This window comes from Chelonia mydas, chromosome 7, assembly GCF_015237465.2.
Source record: "Chelonia mydas isolate rCheMyd1 chromosome 7, rCheMyd1.pri.v2, whole genome shotgun sequence".
Taxonomy (NCBI): Eukaryota; Metazoa; Chordata; order Testudines; family Cheloniidae; genus Chelonia; species Chelonia mydas.
Window position 1 is genome coordinate 23,193,482 of NC_057853.1, and position 17,660 is coordinate 23,211,141.

The 17,660-nt window shown below is 45.2% G+C and overlaps 1 long non-coding RNA gene across 2 annotated transcripts in view; it reads left to right on the forward strand.

The window, feature by feature from the left end:
* Window positions 1–3,447: 3,447 nt before the first annotated feature.
* Window positions 3,448–17,660, forward strand: part of LOC114019533 — a 54,284-nt gene continuing 40,071 nt past the window's right edge. The window contains exon 1 of one of the 2 annotated variants that reach the window (XR_005226331.2): window positions 3,448–3,756. This is a non-coding gene — a long non-coding RNA (uncharacterized LOC114019533). The remainder of the gene's footprint in view (window positions 3,757–17,660) is intronic. The other variant, XR_005226332.2, reaches the window with a different exon arrangement.

Below are 17,660 nucleotides of genomic sequence, written 5' to 3' on the forward strand. Positions count from 1 at the left end.
TAAAAGCCAGCAATGGACCTCTCCACCATGAACTTATCTGATTCTTTTTTAAACCCAGTTATACTTTTGGCCTTCACAACATCCCCTGGCACCGAGTTCCACAGGCTGATGGCATTGTGAGAAGAAGTACTTCCTTATGTTTGTTTTAAACCTGCTGCCTATCCATTTCATTGGGTGACCCCTGGTTCGTGTGCTATGTGAAAGGGTAACTAACACTTCCTTATTCACTTTCTCCACACCATTATTGATTTTATACACCTCTATCAAATCTCCCCTCAGTCCTCTCTTTTCCAAGCTGGACAGTCCCTATCGTTTTAATCTCTCCTCCTATGGAAGCTGTTCCATACCCCTAATCATTTTTGTTGCCCTTCTCTGTGCTTTTCCCAATTCTAATGTATCTTTTTTGAGATGGGGTGACCAGAACTGCATGCAGAATTCAAGGTGCGGGTGTACCATGGATTTATGTAGTGGCATTATGATGTTTTCTGTCTTATCATCTATCCCTTTCCTAATGGTTCCAAACATTCTGTTAGCTTTTTCAACAGCCTTCTCTATAGTGTTCTATATAACCATTAATATGTGTTAGTAATGAGCCTTAAGAACTATGCCCCAGTTCAGAAGTCCATCTCTATTCAGCAAAGCACTTCAGCACACGCTTAAAGTTAAGCATATGTTTAAATCCCATTCAAGTCAACCAGATTTAAATATGCAGCTAGGGTTAATCATGGGTTTAAATCCTTGGGTGTATTGAAGCCTGATTATCTCGGTGAACTCTCTATAACTTCCTATTGGCTAGGAAATTTTGCAGAGGGTCTCTGATCACCAAACAGAGCAGAGCCCCGCACAGTAATGGCACAGAGTAAATAAATGTTTTTTTGATTTCACAACAGTGATCTCTCTACCGCTTCTCATAATATGCTAAAGATCAACTTCACATTTTCCAGTGCTTATGGCTCACTACGCGTTTACCTTTGCAACAATTGGTATCCACGTTCTATTTATTTATTTACATGGTGGTTTTGCCGTGAAGACTGCAGGTTTCTGCTAAATACGTATTTAAAAAAAAAAAAAAAAAGCCTTGTGTTATATACACACCACCATTTTCCAAGCTGACAGATTTGAATTGCTGCAACTAAACCACCCGGCCCAGGCTGGCATAAAGAAGTAAAACAAAGTCGCTTGTTATCAAGCAGGTGTGGGGGAGGGGTTTGGTGACCCCTGGAAATGCCATAAAATAAAACCTGGGCAGGCTTTAGACAATTTGGTGGCAAATATGTTCTCTCTACAACATGAAGAACTACAGCTCTTCCCTCCTCCAAGGTGACTGCTGGGAGCCTGGCGGAGAGGGAAGGAGTGTGTGCGCACACGCATATGTGAGCTCATGATGTACAAAAAGCCTGGTTTGTTGTCTGGAACCATGATGTTTTGTGTACTTGGAGGGGCTGTTCTTGAGATTATTCTGGAATATTTAAATATGGGAATATCTGTGTGGGAAAGCAACAGTAGCAACAGCAGCTGGAGAACAGTCAGAGAGGAGAAGTAAGAATTGTTTTTCTATTTCTTCCCACCCCCCCCCCCAACCTTTCCCAGCCCCCTTGTTATGGGTGTCCGTTCTCTTCAGGAGATAGCGGTGATAGTAGTGACTCTGGGCGGCAGGCAGCCCTGGAAGCAGCAACAGAAGGTGGGAATGGCTAGGAGGTGGACAGCAGCGTATTGGAGGCCAGGCAGCAGGCTTTCAGCACAGACTCGGAACACCAGCCTAGTAACATTACAGTATCTCCACTGTGCTGTGTCACTGCTTTTGTGCTCTGTGTGTGTCACTTACCTCTTGAAATGAAACTCTTAGATCTCTCTGGCCTGAAATGGAGTAATAGTTGTTTGTGTGGGCCTCCACAGGGCCAGCGTCTGGTCTCATTTACAACTGCATTAGTTTCTAGTACTTGTGGTTGCAGAGAAAAGCTGGAGAATCTGATCTGCGTGCACCCTGAAGGCTCCAAAAGAGAGAGGCAGACTAAGTGAACACCATAGTTAGTATTTTTTTTTTTTTAAAAGTCTCATGGGATTGTTTAGCCACTGCCATGGTTTTGGGGATCGGCTCGTGATTTTTAGAACCCTTGGGTTCAAAGCTGTAGGAAGGAGCCTTAAAAATACTGTTATTGCTCAGGTTTTAGTGGCTTGGGAATGAATTTCTCTCCTTGTGACTTAGTTATGTTACATGCTCATGTGGTGAAGCACCACAAAGCTTGGCCTGGAGCTGCATAAGTCCAGAAGAAGAGTGGTAACAAAAATAACTATGGAATACTTTGGGGATCAGAGCTCCTCTCTTGTTAAAGTTCACCCTGTCATTAGAGCCTGGGTATTAAAGCATATGTTTCTATCTCTCTATCTAGCTGATTACTAGCACTGATATGGTGCCCATCACCATAGTATCTGAGTGAACTAGATAAGGCTTAAGTTGGCAGAAAAACATTTCCCATGTATAGGGAGCTAATACCCCTAGGCCTCCCTGCTCCATGACATGACTGGAAAGGATAGAGATGATGAGGATGCTGACAATGGGTGGATCATAATGGAAATTGAGCTGACACTTAGGGGAAAGCCTGGACCAATAGGTAAGTCTTACAGTATTTTCTCATTGTAATTTGTCTTGGGCTTTGGCAAACTCCTAGAGTCAATAGCTGCCAGAAGGAAAGGTCTGCTAATGGGAATGCCCTGAGCCCAGCACCCTTGAGACATTTGGCTTAAGCATTCTGCCTGAAAGCAGGCTGTGTGCCAGGATGGAGAGCAAGAAATGGTAGTTGGGCCCAGCCTAGCTCTTTGAATGTCCCCGCCAAGGGGGTTTCTAGCAGCCAGTGCAGGATATGGAGCATGCACATTCTGTGCTGTTGCTGCCCCTGCCTGGCTGCAGCCACATTCTGCATTAGCTGATGTTTCTCAGCTCGGGGGAACTGCAGGTCCTGAGCGTCTGTCACAATGCCTTTGCAAGCTAGCATGGAGAGTTTAGGTTGATTTTGTTTTTGGTGGTGGTATATCGTGGCCTGGCACCAGCTTGGTAACAGACACTTGGGACTCAAGCTTTTACACTAATTTCAGAGGGTGCTTATTTATTGGTTGGGGAAAGCTGTGGGATGTTTAGGGGCTGCTCGTGCACAGCTCTTGCCCAGGAGCAATACACCTGAAAGGCAGCAGGGAATAGGTGGAACCATGATGGGAGGCAAACCCACAGCCAAGCGTGGGCTACTCGCACAGGTGCCTCTCCAACAGAGCTGAGCTGAGTCACCATGCAGGCAAGAAGCCTGGACCCAGCTGCACTGACTTACCCTTCCCACAATGCCTGCAGTGACCCAGCCTTCAGGCATGTGGCAGCAGCCTATGGCTGAGCCGAGCCTGGGTCAGATGACCCTCAGGCCCAGGTATTTCCCCAACCCCACTAGAGCTGCAGATCAGTTTTTGCAACGGTGTTATCTGGCCAGGAACCTTCCTCCCAGTATATCAGACTCTCCAGGCTCCCAGCCTGTTCTTGATCCTGCTCCAGCCTCAGCCTTGTCTGTGCCCTGTTACTGACTCACTCCAGCCCTGTTACTGACCCAATCCAGCCTTGCCTCCACTTCTTGACCCTTCGTGGACCTTTGGACTCTGACTACCCAGCTTCGAACTTCGGCCTGTATTTGCCCCAGCTACCATACTGATTTGGCTTGTCCCTGGATTCTGACTGCCTGACTTCGACCTCTAGCTTGCACCTTGTCTCCGGCTGTGGTACTGATTTTGGCTTGTCTATGAACTCTGATCTCTGTTCTGACCCTAGCCTGTCACCAGATTCTAGTGCCACCCTCAGGCCAGTCCCAACCTTAAGTCAGGCTTATCCTCTGCTCTGACCATTAGGCCTGACTACCATGGGGCAGCACTTGACAAGTGGCTCCACCCCATCTCCTGCCGCTCAGCTGAGCTGCCTGGCTGTGCAAGCGGGAAAACTACATCTCCGAAAGAGTGCAGCAAATTGCTTGGCACCTGGCGCGACCTAGGCCTTCCAAGAGGCATTCTGCCCACTGCTGGGCGTGGGAGGGTATGGCTCCATGATGTGCTGGATGCAGCACTGTGGCTGAATGCCACAGGTTAGTCCTCAGTTGTTTCTCTGTCTCAGTGGCATCTGGCACTTTACGCATAGTTCCCAGGAAGAGGCCCAGCTGGAGGATGGTAGTGTATGATGAAAGGCATCAACCTCACTATTAAAAAGCCTCAGAAAACAAAGTCTCTGTAAGATAAATGCCACAGAAGCTGAGTCTCTCAGTTCCACTTCTCCTCCGACTGCTAGTTATTCATATTTAGTATATATGGGGTACTTAACTTCTTTCTGTAATTCACCTGTGTCTGAAAACTCACCTAGACTTGCAGACAAGATAAATCCTATTAGTCCTGCCATGATTTCATAGAGCCCTGAGATTCTCTCACAATGATGCCATGCAGTGCTGAGACTTTCAATTTATTACCTATCGTATCATACCATCATGATGCTCTTAATCAGTCACACCATGGTACCACACAGTCATGCTACTCTGAATGATCTCAAGTTGAACCCAATTCCGCTCTAAGTTACCCAGGTAAATCTAAAGTAACTCCATTGACTTTAGTAGCATCATTCCAGATTTATATCAGTATAACAGAGCAGAATACGATCCACTGAATGTAAATGGAAGTTCCCTATTTACAGTAATAATATATATTTAACAAGAGAATTCCATCCTTGGTCTGCTGAGTTGAGCTTCAGTCTCAGATTGATGTTACAGTAGTCCTACAATGGAAAGGTCTCCTATTACATGATCTACTATTTATCTACTATTCTAATAGGAAAATGGGGAAATATAGTAATTTCACCATTCAGAATAGGAATAATAGCATGGCTGACATTTAAAGATGAATGAATTCTGTAAATAATCTTGATTTCTTTGGCTGTGATCAAATATTGCATGAATTTAGCACCTGAGATGTCTTTTCTAACAGGGAGTGGGGCAATTATCCTCTCGGGGGGGGGGGGGGGGGGCGTGGCACGGGGATGACTTAATTTAAAAGGCCTATTTTTGCAATGTCTGTGAACCTGCTAGGCAAACACTGAGTTGGGAATGGTAGCATTTGTAGCCAGCATAAAGACAGAGAGGAAGCTAAGGGATGCAGTAGGATAATGCACTAGCCTCTCCATAGTGGAGAACTTGGTTTGTGTGTAGATGATATCACACGTGAAATCTGTTTTGGGAGGTATGAATCTTACTCCTAGTGCATATGTCCCCACCACAAACACACTAACTAGTTTGGCAGAATTGAGTGTGTGCTTCCCAGTCTCTGCTCAGAAGAGCTCTAGCACTGGTATAAAAGGAGGGCTTGCTGGATCACTCTGGAGGGACATCAGCAGAAACATGTCACAGGCTTAGGACTGGAACAGCAGGGGAGGGGAGGACCTGCTGATCAGGCTTGTGATGTATTGGCAGAACTATGTGGGACAGCGGGAACAGTGCCTGTCTGCCCTAAGCAGCTAGTGCCCATCTTCCCTTATGCCTGACCAGAGAGCTCTGTCCCCCACTCCCACCCTCATTCACTGAGTTGTACTTACATAAATGTAAAAAGACCAAGACTGACCAATACATTGGCTGGCTGAAAACCCATAAATCAGCCTAGGTTGTGTCTGCTTGTGTTTATACCTTCCCCACTTATTACCCCACCTCCCAGGAGGAGCAGCCCTGACTTTGTCCTGAGGAATGTTGAGTTAGCAGAGTGCTGACAGCAATCATTCACCCATTACATAGCTACCGAGAATGGAGTTTGTTAGCAACCACCAGGAGCTAATGATTTAAATGACTGCCTCAAAGTGAACAAGCAGTAACTATTGACTTTGAACAAGGTGCTCTCATTGTTTGGGGGTGATGTTTTCCAGTTCATGCACTAGGCAGCTGCCTGCAGAGATGACTTTGGTTTGGTTACTATAGGGCTGGTAGGCAGCAGGTTCACAAAATGCATTGGTAAAGTGCTTTCTAAAAGCTATGGGCACAGAACACTGACATCAAATAACTTTCTGAGCTGTTGAGTCAAGAGCTTGGCCTACCAAAAGGCTAAATCTCCTCTATTGCACCCACTAGACATGGCCATTCCAAACCTAAGGCTGCGTCTACACTAACCATTTTGCCTAACATTTCGCACTGGCTCAGCTCCATGGGTGATTGCAATGGTGGGAGCCTTAGTGTAGACACAGATCTCTTGGTAGCTGGCATTTGAACACCATGTCAGCTAACCCTGCTCAGAGAAGGTCTAGATCACATGGTGGTGGATGCCAGCGCTATCCACACGGTCACTCCCACCATTGCTACAACCAGAGGTAGCAATGATAGGCAATTGTGTGGGAAATATTTAGTGTAAATGCTGCCTGAGGCTCCAAAGTTCAAGTTAAACAGCTGGTCCCTTCTCACAGGTGGTCCTACGTTGAACCTGAAAATACTTGCATCTACCGGCTCACAGGTCCTCTAGTTGTGTTGAATCCTACCTTTGGATGAAGCTGTAAATTGTCCAGAGTGGGTGGAAGGTGGCAGAGAGATCGCTGTCATCTATAAACATGTTACATTAAATTATTGTTCAAAGAAAGCACAGAACAGAACCAAAGGAGTATGTGAAGTGAGCTTGTCTGAATTGAAAGAGCTGGTGATTAGGGCATTCCCAGGTTCCTGTGAGCCTATGGAATTGTTATAGCAACACACTAAAAATCCCTTAAGGTTAGAGGAAGTGTCCCCAGATGTGAGCATCAGATTCTTGGTTTGATGGGACATGCTTGCTGCCTCCTTTGAGACATTTCCTTCCTGGGTGCACTTGGCAAATTGCTTGTGCATGGCCAGAAGCATCAACCAGCATTGTCCTCATGGCTGTCACCATCCCAAACAGCAAACAAACTGGGAGGCACCGGGGATTTATCTCCTGGACCTGAAGGATGTTCTGACCAGAAAGGAGAGGAAGGGTACCAGACAACATCACTGTCTCCACGGCTGTGTCCTCAGCAACTCTTGAGAGATGTATGTAAGGTTCCTTCCATTAGCCCATCCCCAGTGAATAGCCTTCCTCCTCATTCTAATTTCCACCTACCTCTTTTTTTTCTTTTTCTCTCTCTCTCTGTTTGCCCTCTGTTTGGCAGCAGTCCTAGCAACTGGTTGACACTCCACTCTGACCAAATGGCAAGCGAATCCCAATGTCTGAGCAGCTGACTGGTAAGGCCCTGTTTTAATAGGCAAAAAGGGTGTATTTTCAGTCATGTTAGCTCATTTTGAATGAAAAGCACACTCCTTTGCCTTGTCTATACTAGGAAAATGGTGCTTTCTTCAGCTGAATTAGCTGAAACTCCCACTTTAGTTTAAAATCCCACATAACAGCAATGTGGATGCAGTTTAATGACTTGATATAGTAGAGTGAGTTATAGCCTAGGCCTGCCCAAGACAGGGCCTGAGGCCTGGTCTAGCTGAGGAGCTAACTAATATATTTTAAAAGTATAGGCATGCTGCCTTGAACATCTACTAAACTGGTTGCTTTAAAGCCTATAGGGAGGCTTAGGTTTAACATGAGCAGTTTATATATATATATATATAATGTCACATGCCTTGTCCACACTAGCAATCCAGAATTCTTTCCACGATTACAGACATTACAAGGACAAGGAGAAAACTGGTCACACTTTTTTTTTAAAAGGCCATCTTTTTAACAATCCCGTTTATTCCCTCGTCCTCTATTCCTATAGAGCAGGGGTAGTCAACTATTTTTTTTTTGTCAAGATCAAATTTCCTAGTCAAGGTATAGTCAAGGCCCAGACTCCACAGAAAATAATACAAAAATAAGAAGAAGTAAATAAAAAGCATCTGGCAGTCTGCATTTGGCCCACGTTCTGCCTATTGACTACCCCAATATAGACGTTTAAAGGGGGAAATAGAGGAAGAGGGAATAAGTGGGATTGTTAAAAAGAAGATGGTCTTTTAAAAAATGGTTGACCAGTTTTTTATCTTGTCCTTTTAATGTGTGTAACGGTGAAAAGAATTTTTACTTGCACGTGTACAAGTGAAACCAAGACCTTCACTACAAAGCCCTAAACGCAAATAAAGTTGAGTGTTGTGGCAGTGAGAAAAGTAACAAATAAGGTAACTCTCTAACCTCCTAACCCCCGATCCAATCCTCACAACAATTTACACGTGCACATGGTCTGATCCATCTCTCTTTTGCACTGGTGCTAATCAGGAGTTAACTTTGGTGAAGTCAATGTGCCCGATTCACCATTACCCTGCACCTTGTGGAGTCATTTACTCTGGTGCAACGTGACCTTTCCGATTTACACTGACTGGGTCAGCACAACAGAGAATCAGGCCTCATGTTTAATAGCCTCGGGCAAGAAGCAGCCCAGATTCAGGTTAGTGGAGGTATTGCCATTCAGGATTGAAGTGCTGTGGCAGAGCTGAATGGGAAGACCAGGACTGGAATAGCAGGGGCTGCTGCGGGTCTGGATGGAGGTGTATGGACAAAGCTGTGTGTACGGGAGCCCAGGGCTGGAATATCTGAGTAGCGGGGGGCTGCCTGCAGGTTAGAAATGTGGTGCATTGGCAAAGCTGAATGTATGAGAGCCCAGGCCTGAACTAGCAGGCGGTGCTGCAGATCAGGACTGAGATGCGCTGGCAAAGCTGTATCTGTACGAAGCTTGCTTAGCACCTGCCTGCATTATACAGCAGCATTAAGTTTGCACACAAACACACTTGAAATACAAAAGAAAGAAACGTATTGGGTCACAGTCCCACTAAAAGCATAACCAACTTGATGTATAGCCATCTTCTAACACCTTCAAAAGACCTCTGTATTTATTTTAATTCCATGGGAAAATCCTAGGGACCTCTCAGCCTGTGTCATGGGGTGATGCCCCTGTAAATGCTGCCACTGCCATGAGAAGGGGTACGTGGGAGGAGGGGACGCACAGCAGCAAGTGGGGGGCATTAGCTGACTTGTCTTCCCTTTGTGACTCTGCGTTTGCCTCACGCTGAGTGAAGTGAATCATCTCTTCAGATATCCTAGCAAAGCACAAAGTCATTTACCGAGAGAGAGAGAGACATAAGCATTGCCACACTGGATCAGACGTGATGTCAATCTAGCCCAGTAGCCTATCTTGGCCAGTGCCAGATGCTTCAGAAGAAGGTGTAAGAATCCCTCAGTTGTCCGGTGTGAGATCATCTGTCCCCCATGTTGGGTGTCATCTTGATCTTTAAGAGGGCTATGATCCCTCATATTTTTACAGTGTCTAGGTGACTGCACAAGGGGCAGGGTAATGAAGAACTGGTCTTATTCTGATGTTAACTCCTGATTCTCCCCAATTCAAGAGCGAGGAGAATCAGGCCCTGTGCTGAATTATGCCAAGCCACGTATTTGAAAGATAACGCCAACCAGCCAAATGTTAACGTCTCTTAGGATATGATTTGTGTTTCCATATTTCAGTATATTTGGTCCTACCGTATAGTTTAATAGACACTTTTCAAGGACATTCCAGCTTCCACCTCTTTCGTTCACTTTCAGACCTATTTTAAATATGCGTGGATGCCTTGTTATGAAAAGCACACCCCGTTCACAGAAGCGATACGCTGTTTCTGCATGGCCGATAAAAGTGGCTTTTAGTTATAACCCAAAACTGCCATTTCCAATGTGACAGGCACATCACTGGAAAAGTCAGTTCGGCTCAATAAATTCTATGAAGTCTGGCTGACACTGATGCTCCCTGATAAGGCAGACTCAAGACAAGACAGGCTTGTCAAGTGAGCTGGGCCAGCCAGCCCGTTGCTCATCTCGTCCAGACAAAATCAGGTAAAATGGCCTGTTGCGTGGCATGGGATGGGCAGGAATATGAGCTCTGGTAAAGTTCATCCTTGACCTTTTACTCCTGACTCTCAGTGACCAGTCAGTTCTCCAGATTCCTAAATAAATAACCAGTTTTTCTTTAATTTAGCAATGTGATGCAAACGTAAAATTTTCAGCCATGCAGAGAAACCCGCACATGACACACTCGCACAGAGACTAATATCCACGCAGAGATTCATGCTCATACACACACATCACACAGACAAACACACTTGCATAGAGACCCATGCAGTCCAAGATACAGACACAAGCAGAGATAAGTATTCCTGCAGAGAGAGAGAGAAAAAAATGTGTTTGCAAACACAGAGAGATCACCCCTTACACACCCAGAGGCAAACACTCTCCCAAACATGCTTTTACTTACATATAGTATTCACAACACACACAGCCACATTAATATAAATACATCTACACACACACACATCACACCACAGATGCACATAGACACACACTCTATCTATCCTCATAGAACTTATACACAGTCAGACAAAGACATGCACACTCGTACACACACAGGTACGTATACCCCGCTGGCCAGCACAAGCTATGTACAGGCTAGAAAATGCTGTTGTTTTAGCTTAATAGACAAAGTTCATAAATAATTTTTTCACCAAATAAAAGTCCAAACCCTTTGTAAGAGCTTGTCATATCAGCCTGGACAGGGCCCATTATTAATGTTTTCCAGCCACCCCTTGTCCTGGAATCAAACCTCCTCTTTAAAATCCTGTCATGTTAAAAATTGACACGTGTTGATTTTGGCAGTGAGAAGCTGAACGCTGGTTGTAGGTAGGAACTCTGTATGTTTAGTCTGGCTTACGCTTTATTTTTTCCTTTCATCAAATTAGTTCAGCTGTATTTTAAAAAAAAAAAAAGAAAAGAAAAACTATTTGACAATCTGAGACTCTGGGTTAAAATTGCAGCGTTGCTTTAAAACAACAAAAAATAGCTTACAAATGTAATACCATGTGTGTCAGGGCAAGAATGGGGCTTCACCAGCCACAATAGCATGTAAACACTGCCTTTGCGGATGAGTGCAAGAGACTCCACTTGTAATTTCAGAACCCTTATTGTTTATCTGTTTAATTTATTCCAGTTTGGGTATTTACATTCTACCTCCCTAAAATGATTCCCCCTGCAGTGCTGATTGGATCCAGGATTCTTCTTCGCTTCCTGTCTTAAACTCTTGTGTAGCATTGCTGTGCACTGTTAAATACCTGATAGGTTCCACCCTAGAGTGGGCTGCATTTCAGCAGCGGATGAACAGATCGACATAAAGTCTGTAAAGGGTGGAATGGTCAAAAGGAGTTCACTTCCTAACTTCTATTTAGGTGCCTAACTTCCACTGATTTCAACAGAAGTTAGTTGCCTAAACAGAAGTTAGGAGGCAAACTCCTTTTGACCATTCCACCCAAGAGTGCTTTGGAATCTTGCAGAACGGAAGGTGATAGAGAAACATTTTATTTACTTTGATGTCCCTGTCTATGCATATTTAGCAAGACCCTCATTCCCTCCTCCTGCCCCTATTCTATCCATCCATCCTGTCGTGTCATGTCAATCACTGTAGTACCTGACCCCCACAATGTCACAGACTAGATGGAGTCAGACTGTAGAGGGGATATTTCATTCTAACTACCATTGTTTGACTCTATTACTATAGGCCCCAACTCAGCAAGGTACTTAAGCACGTGCCCAAGGAGACTACTCACATGCTTAAAGCTTGGTGAAATAGGGCCCTAGAGACTATGAAATCCCTTCCCCAGGGTTAGCAGCTGCAGAGGTGAGTTTTATCTGGATAATTATTACAATTGACTAAATAAGTTTGTCAGAGAGGGGCCCCAGCTGCAAAATTGGGAGGTGAAGTTTGAACACCCCAGAGCTGAGAGGTGTTTGGTTCATGGCCCATCTTTAATAGTGAGCTGACGATAATCTAAAATAGAGACTGCAGAATCTCGCTTTACATGCATTCATGCAATTATTGAATGCCAGGTATCAACTGATCATTAACAGCCTTTTTATAGAGGACTGACTTGTGCTATTCAGTCGTTACACTGCACGAACAGTTTCATGAATCATGCAGTGAGATTTACGCAGCATACAGCACGTTCCCCGTGCAAGACTGATCATGTCAGTGAAAACTGGTAGGTTACTGGCCACTGTTTCAGAGCCAAATGGAGCTGAGTTTATGAAACTTCAGGAAATTAATAACATGCTCATGTCATCATCTTGCCTTTTTCAAATTGAATCCCTCTGTGCTGTGATCGGGGGAGATGAGAGATTCCATCACAGAAAGCAGAGTTGGAAATAATAATGGAAAACCCCAAAGAGTATACGACCTTGGAAGAAGAGTCAGGCCAGAATTCAGATGCTGCCTGCTAATCATGTAATCACAGGTACATGTATATGCCCAGACAAAGACGCTGGGGCCTGCCATGGCCCAAAGATAGAAGCAAGATACAGGGTTCCCTTGTTTGATCAGAAACCCCAAATGAGGAAGAGAACAAAAATAGCCAGGGCAGGGCATGGAAGTATTATATTTCTGTGGCCCCATTTATTCTGTAGTGCTTCACGGCTTGTACAATACAGAGGGGTCATTTCACCCACCTCTGAAAGGCAGCCACTCTGCGTGACATCAACACGATACAGCCATGAGGAAAGGAAATGGTGCCAAATCGCATGTCCACTTGAAGTTACAAGGCAGAAGTTAGTTAGACAGGGAGGACAATTACCCAAAGTGGAGATTGGCCAGGACACTGGGGCTAAGACCTTTTATCTTACAAAAAATGCCATGGAATCCAGATCACCTTACATGGACCTTGGTTTTGTAACTCATCTTAATCCAATGACAGTCCTTGCTTCAGTACAATTCTCCTAACACTGTGCTGATGTGTTGGGCTAAGAATAGTGGTTCAGAGGGAGGAGTCCTATATGGCTAGGAATCAGCATATTATAGGGCAGCAAACATCCTGCCATCTTGCGTAACCTGCATAATGTGTATATTCCCAGGTGTTGTCTCTGTAGGGCCAGGCCTCTCTATATGTATATTTCTGGTGTCAGACAGTCTTTGTGGTCTGTCCTGCAATGTGTGCTTCTTCCTTGCTCCAGACTGCATGACGTTGCGTGATATCAGCAACGCAGCTTTAGGACTCAAGGGTAGAAGGGTCATCATGTTCATGGAACTTCTCTGAGGCTGAAATGACATTCCTGACAGTGAAATGAAGCCTGTGTTGAACAGGTAAGAAAGTGACAAAATTAATGCAACAAATCTGTGGCCTCCTGGGATCTTCACAGCCCCAGCAAGGTGAGAATTCAGATCCTCCTGCTGCAAAAGGACAAACCTCCTGCTACTTGAACTAGAGGAAACTCTCCATTAGCTACTAGCTGTATAAGGCCTATGTACACAGTTGAATGGTTCTAACCCTATCTTGCAGAGGGCAGTGGCACATACGCGCACTCCAGTTTGTTGACATGATCCCCACCCTAGACACAGTGAACTAGCTGTGCCAGGCCTCATCTGCCCATCTCTGTTGTGGAAAGTGGCTTCATTTCCCTCTATGGTGTTCCCTGTGCCTCAGAAACATTCTTTCACTGAAGGTTTGCAGGGCCGTCTCATAGGAGATATGGACCCTCTGTCTAGACAGAATCTGGGCTGCCCACTCCCCCTCCTCCAGCTTCCAGTGTCTTCAGTTACCTTCTGTGTGCAGCCCGGTGACAGACTCCATGATTCTGGGGTAGCAGGACCCAGGAGTCTCTTCACTGGGTTAACCGCCCCTTTAAGGTTTACAAGATGTTCTGGAATGGTGTAGTCAAACCTTCACTTGACACCCCCTGCCCCCACCCTTCTCTCCCATTCCCGTGGGCTCCTGGACTGGTCAGTGTACTGTGAGATCATGATACTGGCACCCCAGTGCCAGCTCGTCAGCTGTCTGTTCAGAGCCAAGGCAGGTGTGTTTCTTCGCCTGTCAAACTATGACTGTTGTTTCAGATTGTGGGATGCCTGTTTCCCGATAAAGCTGTAATTAAATAGTCAGATTGTGCCCTCAGGGAGGGGGTGCTGAGTGAGATTTGGCACCCAGGCTTTTAATTTCTGCAATCGTTGATTCCTTTTGGAAAGCTGACATGCATCAGGAGTGAGTCCCTCACGGGAGGTGGGGGGGGGAGGGGGAGGGAAGGTTTGAAATATTTTCTAACAGCTACTTTTGTAACTTTAGTAAAATCAAAGCAAAGCGTGTCAAAGTTCCCATTAAGACACATTTAACTTCCCTTATTTCAAGACAAAATGTCTTTGCCTGGAGGCAGGTTTTGAGTTTGCTGCTGAGGCCAGGAGAGACTATTGGATTACAGGGCAGAACAGAGCCTGAGTCGGCTCTCTTTGGGGGTAAGGCCTTTTCTAATCAGGATCAGCTTAGTTCTGTCGTCTGAATTATTAGTCTTGCCCCATCTACTGCCTGAGGAGGAACAAGAGGAGGGAAAAGAGCAATTCTTGCGGGGCCAAGGGTGGATAGCTCGACAGACCAACCTGTGGTGTGATGATCGTGCTGTGTGAATGATGGAACACTATACACACAGTTTGGGGGTTTCCTCAGGCTTTTTGAAAATGCCATGTTTAGCCTTGACAATTTGTACCTCACAGCATCTATTGTCCAAGGATCCCAAAGTGTTTTGCAAATGTTAATAAAGCCTCACAATGCAGCTCTGAGATAGGCAGGAGGTATTATCGTGGCTTTACAGACAGGGAAACCGAGGCACGGAGCACTTCCTGCACCACTGTCCCAAAGTCACACGAGGACTCCATGGCAGAGATGACTGGTAATAGAACCAGGAGTGCAGGCTTCCAGGCCTGGGTGGTGACCACTAGATAGTGCTGCCTTCTTGAATAGGTACAGTGTCACAGCTGTAAAATATAGCCTCCTGGCAATACCATAAGGATGTATATGTAAAATGAATTCTTCATTAACTAAGGTAGACCACAAAATCTCCCTTTCCTGCTGGCAAAAACCAGCACCTCCATGTCGTGGCTTGCATGTCATCAAAGGGCTGTTTCAGGGCTACCGCATGCAAGCTGTAAAATGGATTTTGCATGTGTGAGAAAAAACTCCAGACCAATGTGTTCTCTATTGTTCTATTTTATTTTAAAATTGTCACCATGTTTGTGTATGCATGCTCAGGTCCCCACCCTGCAAACGCTAATGCCTGCGCTAAACTTTACAAATATTCACTTTAAGACTGTATGCTCTTTGCAGGAGGCACTGTGTCTTCTTGTCTGCACTGGGAGGCAGGTAGCACACTTTGGCCAACTGTAAAATAAATAATAATAATAGATTCCTGTGTTATTACAGACTGAACAGTGTATTGGACACTGAGTTGATTGTGCTGTTGGTTTGGTAGGAATTAGCACAGTTGTACTGAGGAAGGATGGTCTTGTGGCTAAAGGAACTTGCGTTCTAAACCTGACTCTCTGTGGCCTCTGGCAAGTTACTTATGCCAACATTTTCAAGCATGTCTGCCTTAAGTTAGTGATCTATGTCCGTATGTAGACGCCAAGAGAAGTGGTCTCATTTTTCAGAGGTGCTGCACATACACAGATCCATCCCACTGAAGACAGTCAGTTCAGATGTCGTGATGGTTGAAACTGGGTTCCCAAAATCAAGGGGAGGAGCACTTGTGAAAATTAATTTTTGGCCACATTTGCAAAAGTAGCTTCTAATTTTGGGTGCCTCACTTTCTAACATCAGCTTGAGATATTGCGTTGTCTAACACTAGGCGCTGAAAAGCAGAGAAACCTGAAATTAGAGGCCACTTCTGTAAATGTGGCACTTGGTTGGTTAGTGATTGATATACAGAGGCTGAGATTTAAATGAGAGAGAGAGGAAGCAAGAGTATAGATTGAGCTTCCCAGCAGCAGGTGAAGATGATCATGTATTTGATTTGGTACAGGATAAGCCATTCCCTGAAAAACTATGACTAGAAAAAGTTCTGCCCATACATGTGTGTGTGATTAGTAAGTAGGAATCAGTTTATAGTGAAGACTACAAAACAAGGAATTCTGGGAGCAATGAGGCCAGACAGAACTACAGAACGGGGCAGGTTAGGAAGCTGACCTTAGTGTCTGGAAGCAGTTTGACTACTGAGTGAAAAGCTAAAGTTAGTGAGCTAAATATTTGGGGTGCTGTCCCTATAGGCTCAGGCTTTGCAGGTTTCCAGCTGTGCTGGTGAGTGGTGGGCAGGGGTACACCAGGGCCAGGCATTGAGGGACAGCTACAGAAACTACAACAGGAGACTAAAATAAAATTACTCCCTAACTTGCTGCTTGATTCTGCATGAACCCAGACCTGACAGTCTATGTGGAAAAAAAGAAAAAAAAAAAGTTCTCAAATTCCACCACTCAAAATCAATGTCTGCAAGGAAAATAGTTGCAACAGGGGATTGATCCTTTACCTCTATTACTGTGGTCTTGACTTTGCCAGTTGCAAAGCATAAACCAGACTGTGTCAAGTGAGCAGTGCAGGGATTGCAGGGCGGCTGCTGATGTGGCAGTTCATGAAAAGCAGATAATCCAGCAATCAGGTAGGTCTAGGAAGTCATTTGGGACTGTCAGAGGATACTGTGCTCCTTGGCAACTGTAGCAACAGCTGCTTTTGCTAGCTCCCTGGTTGCTAAAGTCTCCCCTCCACCTTCTTGCTGACTGCCGAGTAAAAGAGGCTTCAAAGCACAGGATTTAAGGAACATATTAACATTCTGCTCCAAGGAAACCTCTCCCATAAGCTAATGTGGGGATGTCCCCATTACCACACTGAGATTGCTTCGCTGCTCAGTGCTGTGTGTGTTATGCCCTTGTGAGGTTGCGTCAGCCCCTGGCTATATTTCAGGACTATTTTAATGCCCTGCAAGCAGTGACAGCCCCCTATTAAACAGGGTCCAGCAGTTACCCCAACATGGTGTTTATGAATCTCTTCCAAAATAATCAAGATGCCCAGGTACATGGCAGCGAGACGGATGTGGGTAATACTCTTGATGTATGCTTGTTCAGTGACTGCCATGCAGCTCGGTATAATTCAGCATGATTTGCAATCTGTTCAGAAGAGGTCTAAGGTTGGAATAGCAGGTATTGCAGAAGGTCAGGATTGAGAGTGGAGGCAAGGCCTGGAATAGGAAGGGGGCTGCAGGGCAGGACCGAGGTGTATTGGCAGAGCTAGGGAAAAGGGATTATTTACATAATGCCGAGCAAGCACTTTAGAACACTAAAATCCACCCACATTTTATTGATTTTGAAGGATCCTTTAACATTCTTGGGTCACCAGGAGAAACACTGATGCTGCAGTGCCAGAGTGAGAAGAAGCTGTGCTAACTAGCACCTGTCATGGCTTTAAGCCGTCCCGTACCCACCAGAACAGGCCTCACTGGCGGTCTCTGACAAAATCAGCATGTAACAGGTTTGAGCAGGATTGCCAAATCATCTACAGGCGGCATGTGAAAGGCGCCATGGAGCTGTATCATCAAACATCATAGATACAGACTTCCCATGTGCTCATTGCGGCCGACTCTGTGCATCAGGGTTCGGACTTTGGAGTCACATGCGTAGCCATAGAGAAGAACTGCAACAATATCATCAACAGCGATGGATTACCAACACCCTCCAGATTCAGGAACTAGAGAACAGTTCTGGAAGTGTCAGAATTGCTTACTATCACCATTATTTCCCATGTGGGAAAGCAGAGTGCTAGGAAATCTCTCTCTATGGGAATAGTAAAATT